Here is a 10,460-nt window from a genome sequence, read left to right on the forward strand (position 1 = left end):
TCTGGGGGCACGCTAGCGGAGACGTGCTGGCGCGAGTAGGTGCGGCGCACGGGAGACAAAGTGCAGCGCGAGCGTCTGTTCGAACTTCAATAAAGATGGATAATAGGCAGTGTTGCTGCACATCAATGTAAATTTAGTTACTATATTTTGTCAAACGAATCACAGCCAGGATTTTAGACTTCTCCTAGTGAGGTGGGCTTCTTCTAGTGTTTTAGTATTCAAAATTTTGTATAAATTTTCTCAACTAAATGCCTCCTAGTGAGATTCTCATGTGCTATAACCAATGGTAGTGCTTTATTATTACTTAAAAACACTAGGAGAAGTTCACCATTTTGGTAGTGAACGATGCAACCAGAGGCTTTCCATGGGGATGTAACAATAATTTTCTACAGGAACCATACTACTAGACGTCTAGTTGTCTAGAGCGAAGTGCCCCCCTCCCCCCGCCCACCCACCCACCCCCACCCCACCCCACCCCCACCCCCACCCAATTTACAATAGATGCAGAACTGCCAAAGATTACGAAAGCCTGAGCTTAGTATGCAGGTGCACATGAGGGACCTTTTTTCATTTTCAAAAAAGAAAAGCAAAAAAGTGAAATAAAAGGGAAAGTTTTTTATATAAAATAAAATAGCCTTCCTTTTTAGCTTTTCTCATTTTTTACATATCTCATGAGAATTTATATAAATCACTACTACAGAATTAGTTTGTAGCAACGACACGTTTTTTTGGTAGGAGCGGCTCACTCTGCAGCCGCCCCTACAGTGCCCCTCGAGGTCCCACGAGCCCAGCTGCCCCTACAAATGGTACAGTAGAGGCGATTGGTGATACGAGCCGCCTCTACAAATAGGTTGATTTGTTGGTGCGCCTCACTCACCAGTCACCCTTACTATTTGACTTGTAGGGGCAGCTCAATCACCAGCCACCCCTACAAATGCCTGACGTATAAATAGCTGCAGCCCCTTCTTCCTTCTCGAGTCACTCGCTCCAACCCGTGAAAAATGGTAGGGAGGCTTTAGGCACCTTCCAAAAATTGCTCTACTAAGAGGGGAGGTTTTGGTCTAATTTCCTTTGGTGGAGAGGTTATAGAAGGTAAGCAAATGCTATTCCAAATTTTTTTGAAGTTTTAATGGTTGGTTAGTGAGTAATTAGGGTTTTACCTTTCTCTCTCTTCTATGGTGGTTGAGCCATGTATGAAGCAAATTAGACACTAGTTTTGATGGTACTAGGGTAAATTAGTTAGAGGAATAAGATTATACCCTTTATTAGTCGATCTTGGTTGATTTTAGTGGACTATTAGTAAAGTTTTTATGGATGTGTCATGTAGATCTCTAGATCTAGATCTAGGGTTTGGTTTTTTTATTTTTTTGTTTATCGAAATGGGACTAAGTTTGCATGAAGGTTGGTGGGTAAAATATTAATTGTTGCTAATTGCTGTCTTTGAATTTGTTTATTGTAATCAAGAAATGTATATTTTTAATTAGTTATGGATAAATAGGTCATTAATTAATTATTCTCTAACATGGTGTTTGATATGCATCATAGCATTATATTTGCTAATAGGAACAATAATAATTATTTATTTCAATGAATTATTAATTCGATTCATGTATATACATTAATATATATATATATATATATATATCCTAATAATTAGCCCTTTAATGTATTTTCTTTGATTGTGTTGTCGTAAAAGATGAAGTACATGAAGTCTTGGATGTATGGTTCGTTAAGGTGGAAGCCAGGTTTCCGTGAGGTGGATAAATTTGTTGAAGCCGCAAATAACCATGCAATGACGTTGACACAGAATAAGGATTCAATTATTTGTCCGTGTCATGATTGCAAGAACCGTATAGCGTGGAGAGATGTGGATATCATCAGATCACATTTGATTATGTATGGATTTATTGAGGACTACACTATGTGGATTCATCATGGTGAAACGGTTGTTGTTAACGAATCGTGGTGAAACGGTTATTGTTAACGACGACGATGATCAAGAAGACGACGACGGAACCCTAGAAACCCTGTCCCAATATTCAGCAAAGCTTGATGCACAAATGGATCCCAAGTTTGGCAATGAACAAGGCGGTGATGCTGGTGGTTGAGATGGTAACGACGAAGGTGTTGCCAATAATGATGGCGGAGCATGTATCGGGGATGAAGATGATTTTGATGATTTAGAGGACATGATTCGGACCCTTGGACCAGAGATTTTACTAAAGAGCCCGAAAAGTTTAGAAAAATTAGAAAGGGTGAAAAAGCATCGAAGGAGACTAGGTATGGTGTTGACAAAGGTTGTCCAACACACTGCATAGTGCTATGTTTTGTGCTTGAGCTACTCATCCTGAAGGCTAAGTGCGGCTGTTCAGATTGTAGTTTCAATGATCTATTGTGTCTCCTGTCATGGTTGCTGCCACAGCCAAACTCAGTTCCCACCAACACATACCAAGCGAAGAAGGTTATAAGTCCATTGACAATGGGGGTTGAAAAAAATCCATGCATGCCCCAAGCACTGTATCCTTTTTTTGTGGCAACACATTAAAGTCACTAGATAAATGTCCCAGGTGTGGGGCCAGTCGGTACAGGAACAAAGACCTTTACGATAGGGATGGAGTGTAACACAGCCTCAGCGTTACACTGTAAATCATTTACTAAAACATGCCATGAGCATCATATTTGTGTGCCAATGCATGTGGTGAAATGAGTAGATGCAGTGTCGTAACATAGAAGGATGAATAGAATGTTATCAGAAAGTTATTCCATGATTCACGTAATTATCAAGTAGGGTTGTAAACTAATTTTTATCGAACAAAAACAATATAGAACATATATGCAACACTTAAATAAAGTTGAAAGTACAAACTTTGTAGATGATAATGAAATACTTGGTGTTGATAAATAATGTTGCTAGCTTATGTTTCTAAGGGTTTGGAAATGCAACTAGAAATAGAAAGTCATTCAACACTTAGAAGATTTCATGAACTTTTGGTGAGCTAGACACTACGATGTTCAGTAATTTTTCTATGGCAATCTGGTTAAGAAGTAGGGTAGTGTTATGGGTTGTTTTGGTGGCCTGATGTACCCTCTAAAGTATGGTGAAGATGGTTTGGGTGTTTGGCCAACCGATTAGTTGATTTGGACACTTTAAAAAGCATGCATGGCATGTCCTTGGTTAATTTCCTCGCGTAGGCGCGGTCACCGCGCCCAGAGCTGACATCAGCGCCTCGACCGCACATGCGTGCGCCTGGCCATGCTCGATTGGCCGGTGTGGCCTAGCCCTACCGCATAGCTGCCCCACCTCACTGCCGCGCTACTACCACCGTAGTCCCATCGCGCGCTGCGCACTGCCACTAGCGCCGCTGCTGTTGCCACTAGGGCCACATGCGTTCGCTCTGCTGCGTTGCCCTACCACCAACTCACTGCACCACGTTGTTGCCTGCTATGCCACAACACGCTACCATCGCATCTACCTATGCCTCTGCGCCGCTGCCCATCTAGTCTTCGTGCACGTGGGCTTGCTGTGGCTACCACCCGTCGTTTCACCATTAACGATGCTATGACCACCCTATCGCGCTGCCACCGCATGTGCGCGTGCATGTTCCCTCCTAACTGTGTTGGCTCACAGTGCCTACATGTGTGCGCCCAGCCGTATCCTGCCAAAGCTCGGGCAAGCTAGTTGGACCCATTCCCTTTCCCCCTCCCTCCTCTGCCGCCTGGGCCGATCGAGCTACGCCATCAATCCGGCCTGGAAAGGTCACATCCATTCAATTTGTTGTGCTCCTGACTCTGTCTTTGAGCTTGCTAGCTGACCAACCCCGCACCGTGTCCAACAACGCCATGACAAGCTCTAATTTGGAGCCTTGCTTCCACCGCCGCGCCATTATAGGCTAAAGCCCACCATTGCCCTAGATAGGACCCCACCTTGCCATCCTGAGCCAAATTGGCTGCACCCCAAGCCCTGCCTCGCAATCCTTCTCGACATGCGCACCTTATGCCAGAACCGCCCGAAATAACGCACTTATGGAGGCGCTCATCTTCCACCAGACACTAAGCACCTTGAAAGCAAGCTACAGCAGGTGGTATCCATCGGGCACACCCCAAGGGAGAGCCCAAAAGATCCACATTTTCCCCAAGGATCCAATAATGAGAACAAGTAACAATACTTAATCCATTTCATACATCCAGAGTTCGTAAAAAGTACATTATTACATTTCTAAAGTCAGAGTGCGGAAGATTAAACAGCAGAATAAAAATAAACATCTAGCGATAAAGAACAAGGATCTGTCTATGCCCACTAGAAGAATCCTTCACACAATGGTACTCCTCAAGCATTACCTGCAATAGGGGTAAATAAACCCTAAGTACACAATGTACTCGTAAGACTTATCCAACTAGTGGGAATATTTTTCCGACTCCAAGGGATATGTAAAGCTTTATGGTTTGCTGGTTTCCTTTTTGCAGAAAGCAATACTAATAGTGAGTCCTTATTTATATAATTATTAATAGCCATGATTAATTGATTATCTAGCCATTCTATGTAAGCACCTGTTCTACTTTCAAGCAAGAGTTGAGCAATCAGTTCCATTTCTTCACCTTTCATCTTTCAATTCTTACTACGGTGCTAGACCCAAAACAAGCCATACCGGATCACCCAACAATTCGCCAATCAATGCCCCTAGCTAGGTACCCCAAAAACACACACCCCACTTGTACCCCAGGCACAAGTAGGACCAACCCATCACCATCCTGTCATGTGGCCTAGGTCCCTGTCCAAACTTGGACTCCAAGCCCCCGCTCATAAGTCCCAGACTTAGTGTGGTGCAAGGACCTCCACCGTCCCCTCCTCCAATTAGTTAGTCCAGAAAGAGTTAGAACCCACGACAAGAGAGCAACAAGTCTTCCCTATGCCCATACCCAAGTATGTGCTCGGGATAATAAATCTATGACTTGCCTCGAGACTTTTGCAATGACCGGTCCTTAACCGACACAGGCAACGAAAAAGTGTAACCAAGCTATGCCCTATTGGCTAGAGGACACAACCTCTTACACCCACCAATACCCAAACCATATCCCTGCCTGGTCACCAATTTTCCTTTCCACCATTTATCATGAGTGATCATAATTATCACCTATTGTGAGTAACGATAGGTTACTCACGCTATCAAAATCCTAAGCATAGTAGCTACTTGACCTATACTAGTAGGACTCATAGGTAGATATATTTATGCATATAGTTTTCATAAAATACTTGTAATGTAAATGCACATCATATATATATATTCAGTGATCATAAAATATGGGTTATGCACCGAGGCTTGCCTTGGGCAGGCGATGGGTCAACAAAGTCAGCACCAAAAGGCTCTAGTGCTCCCTCCTACATGAGGATCTCCTCCTCATACTCCTCAATGACCTCCTCATAGTCCTATTCGTCCACGGGCATGAACTATACCAACTTGTGATCTACATGCATGAAATGATGATGCAACACTTAGTATTACTACAACAGCAGCTCTTAAAATAAATATACCTTTATCAAGCTACTAAGTGAGTTCCACCGACTAAGGTGCTAAGTTACCTACTATTAACACTAACAAGCATGAAGCATGCATATACTATCTTAGCAACTAAAGGCATTCTTACTCTTGATACCGATTTACTCTATATATGATAAAACAAGGGGTACTAGCTACTCTATTTATCAACCTATTCTAGGGCTACAAAAATTATAGTGAGTACACAATAATCTAATGATCTTACTATAAAAATTTCATGGCTAAAGCTATCACCAATTTGGTACAAAAATTCCTACAAATATTAAGCTAAGTAATACTAAGCTTTCTAAATCGAATTTATGAACCTATCAGTATCATAGCTAACTATAAACTAGCTATACTAATAGATGGATGGCATTTTTATGAACCTAACAAATTTTGTTTCACTATTTTTGGACATCTATAGAATTTACTATCATTTTTCAAAGTTTAGCTCAAAACTAAATCGAATAAGTATTTGTTAAGTCACTTAAAAATGAAAAACTGATTTCTACCCGCGCGGCCCGCGAGCGAGCGGCTCGGCACCGGTCATCATGCAAAAACACCCCCAGCCTACCCGGTAATCGCGCAAACACTAATAGCACTATTTCGCTAGTCTACTATCTTACACCTACGCCCCTCCCTCTTCTCTCCTTTACCATGGCCATACCCTCAGGCCCTCCTACATGCGCACCGATGCGGCGACGCTGACACCGGTGGTTACGCCGGTGAGACTAGCTCCTCCCCACCCTTTCTACGGAGTTGATACCTTACTAGGCTTGAAAACGAAGCAGTGAGCAAAGGAAGCATGAGCTGGGATGCCATAGTGAGGCCGAACCACGGTGGCAGAGCTCCTGCACTAAAAACGGCGACGTTCCAGTGAGCTACAACACCACCGAGGCAATTAGGACAGCGAGCGAGCTCTAGGCACTCACCACGGACCTAGAAGAGGTGGCAGTTCGATCGAAGGTGGCCCGAGCCAAGCTGGCCACGTGCGCACGGACGGTGCAATGGCACACGGCGGTGGCAAGGCTATGTTAGGGGAGGCTAGGCGGTGGTACCGATTAGGCAAAGGTGCATAGGGTGACGAGCAGGTGGAGGCGAGGTTAGCGGTGCGATGAATTGACATGAGCTGCACTGGATAGGGAGTTGTCCTTCGACGCGTGCCACGACGGTCTTAATGACCCAGCGAGGGAAAACTCCAAATTACAACATGGCATAGCGAGGCTCGCTACAAGGTGGGGTCGGGCGGTTGGCTGACTACACAACAGAGTTGCAGATGGGGTTAATTGGACTGAGGTGGCTTCACCAGGTTGAATTGCAAGTGTGGGACCAACGACCAAGGTGGCAGAGGAATTAGGGACGGCCAACGTGGCTTGGCGAGACATTGCCATGGCGGGACACGACTGTTAATTGGTGCACAATGACTACGTCTATAGAGCGATGGGGAAACAACCAACGTGCTTAGGACGGTGGGCCCCATGGCCATAATTAACAAACTACCGATGGTGGCTCAGCCCAGCGCACCGCAGTGACATGGCGTCGGTTAGAGGAGGCAGCAGTGCATCATCATCGAGCGCTGATGTGATTACAAGACAGGCGGGGTAAGCCCATGTGTGGTAAGGCAATGTGTGGTAGGGCCAAGTGTGGCCACGCACGCACGGCATTGCATAGGCGAGCGCGAGGCAGCAGAGCAGCAGGGCGAACGTGACGGCGGAGGCAGAGTGTAGCGGTGACTTCGTGCAAGCGGCCATGACTAGGCAGCAGCAGTGTAGTGGCACGATGCGCGGGGTCAGTGACACAGCGAAGTGGCAATAGTGTCTAAGCTAGAGCAGTGGGCCCATGATGCCGGCGGTGGGTGGCTGAGCGGTCAGGTCGCCGATCGTGGCATGCACATGCGTGTGCATGCTAGGGCGCAACAACGACTAAGCGACCTGCAGCGCGGAGCCAGTTGCCAGACCAACCAGCATGGTGGCCCACATGTGGCGTGCATGCTAGGTAGCAGGCGTGGCAATGCCGAGTGCCGGCATGATGATCGCGCCCAGACGTAGCAACTGTGTCATGCACGCTTTTAAGCAGCTAAAAAATTCAACTCGATGATCCAGTAGCTAAACGAACTATTTAATGCTCGAGATGGGATGTCAAGCTACTAAAACAAACCCTAAAACCATGCTACTACTTAAAATGATTCTCCTATAAAAATTCCCGAACTTTGCTTCATCAATCCATTTTCCAACTTAAGAAAATGACTAAGTTTTTGTTCGGATTCGCATCAACTTCGATTTCCAAGCTATTAAGTAAGCTATCTAGCGAACCCCATTCTCGACCGCAAGTATTTCATCGCCACTTACGAAGTTTATACTACAAACTTTATTAAAGTGCAGGGTATGCGTTCTATAGCATTTTCATTCAATAAGAATTCGTCTAGAACCCTAAGCAATAAAACGCGACATGAAATATAACATTCGTTTCGCATTTCTGATGAACTTTTCAAGTTACGTGTATTGCTTTACACCCTATATTACACACATTTACACATAAGTATGATGCACATGTAGTGTTTTAGCAAGAGTTTGTACAGTGTAACACCGAGGGTGTTACACACCTAAGCCGCGTCATCACTACTTCCCTCGCGGCGCTAATGCGGCCGTTGCCACCATGGCCCACCGTCGCCCTTGCCGCGCACACATGGCTGGCTCAACTAAGGCAATCTTGGCCACACCACCACTTTGGTGAGGATCACGTTGAGACCCTAATGCTCATCCGCTGCGTGCTATCGCTGGCGCCACCGCCCCGGTGCCACTAGGGCACATGCGTTCGCTCTGCTGCGCTGCCCTGCCACCAGCTCGCTGCACTACATTGTTGCCTACCATGCCATAACACAACTACCATCACATCCACCTATCCCTCTGTGCCACTCGCCCGTCCCGTCTTCGTTCACGTGGGCTTGCCATGGCTACGCGAGTCTGTTTCGCCATTAATGGTGCTACGATTGCCCCTGCCATGCTGCCGCTTCGCCTGTGCGCATGCACGTTCCCTCCTAGCTGCGTTGGCTCGCAACGCCTAGATGTGTGCACCTAGAACACATCCCACCAAAGCTTGGGCAAGCTAGCCAGACCCCATCCTTTTTTCCCCTCCCTCCTTTGCCACCCGGGCTGGCCGAGCCACGCCATCAATCTCGCATGGAAGGGTCACATCCATTCAATTCACTATGCTCTGACTCCACCTTCAAGCCTACTAGCGACTGACCCCGCACCATGTCCAACCACACTATGACAAGATCCAATTTAGAGCCTTGCTTCCACCACCGCGCCATTATAGGCTAAGCCTACTATTATCGAGGGCAAGACACCCACCTTGCCATCCGAGCCAAATTGGCTACACCCCTAGCCTCACCTCGCAATCCTTCTCGACGTGCACACCCTGAGTCGCGTTCTCACTGCTTCCCTCATGGCACTGATGCGACCATGCCACCATGGCCCACCATCGCCCTGCCAGGCGCATGTGGCTAGCATGACTAGGGCGTCTCCGGCCACACCACCACTGTTTGGTGAGGATCACGGTGAGACCCTAATGCTCATTCGCTATCCATATTTCCTCTCCAATGGTGAAGCTCGCCCTAAACGGGGTTGCCGCCATCATAGGTTGGCCGTCGTCGTAGAGGGGAGCTCCTGGGCATGCCCCGCTCATCTGTTCAGCCGCCCATCAATTCGCGTCGGAACCTGGTGAGCATCGGTCCTTTAGATAGGCCAGGGAAGGTCCCGGTTGGTTGGCAGGGGGTCGCCAGTGTCATCAGCTACCGCACTGGTGTGTGCGGCCAGGGTGTGGACCTCTTGGTTGCGAAGGAGAGAAGGGACGGGGGTTTTATTGCAAAGTTGTAGTCTATTGAAATAGTGCACATAGTGGTAGTAGTATTATTGGAGAACGCGAGGGCGTTTTTGCAAGTTGGTTGGTGCGCGTGGGCTCCCCCACTATGGGCCGCCTTCATGCGTGTGTGGGTTGCGCCGTTCGTTAGTGGGCCGCGTGGGTTGAAGTCATTTTTCCTTTTTCTAGAAAATAGAAATAGGTTTTATTTTTAGATTCTGAGCTACTTTGACAAACCATATCAATTCACATAGACGTCCAAAAATGATGAAATAAATTCTATTTAGTTCCTAAAAATATTGTCTATCAGATGGTAGGATTAGTGGATACATGTCTGACTTGATGCTGAGGTATATTAATTCATTTGAAAGAGCTTAGTATTATTAGGTTAATATTTGTACAATTTTTTTGTGGCAAATGGGTAATAGTTTTGTGCATGAAATTTTTACAATAGGTTCATTGTATTATTATGTGCTTACTGTAATTTTTGTAGCCTTAGAATATGTTGAGAAATATGGTAGCTAAGTACTCCTCGTTGTAGTATGTAGGAAATCGTTAATAAGAGTATGAATATATTTTAGTTGTTAAGTAACACTTGTAGGTGAAACCCTGCTGGTTTGATGGGAATGATGATTCACTTGGTATCTTAGTCATTAGAGTTAGCTTAGTGGCTCGGTAGATGTATTCTTATTTTAAGAACTGCTGTTGCCTTAATATTGAGCGTTGCATTGCCATTGCATGCATGTAGAAAATGAGTTGATGGAGTTCATGACCGAGGGCGAGCAGGAGTATGAGGAGGTGATTGAAGAGTACGAGGAGGAGATCCTCATGCAGGAGGAGGTCCCGAAGCCACCACGGACTGATTGAGCTAACACCCCGCCTACCCAAGGCAAGCCTCGGTGCATAACCCTTATTTTGAATAAGCACTGAATATATATATATATCTACGATGTGTATTTACGTTACATGCATTTTATGGAAACCACCTACATAAATATATCTATCCTATGAGTCCTACTAGTATAGGTGCGAGTAGCTGCTATGCTTAGGCTATCGGTAGCG

The sequence above is a fragment of the Miscanthus floridulus genome, chromosome 1 (assembly GCF_019320115.1).
Source record: "Miscanthus floridulus cultivar M001 chromosome 1, ASM1932011v1, whole genome shotgun sequence".
Lineage (NCBI taxonomy): Eukaryota > Viridiplantae > Streptophyta > Magnoliopsida > Poales > Poaceae > Miscanthus > Miscanthus floridulus.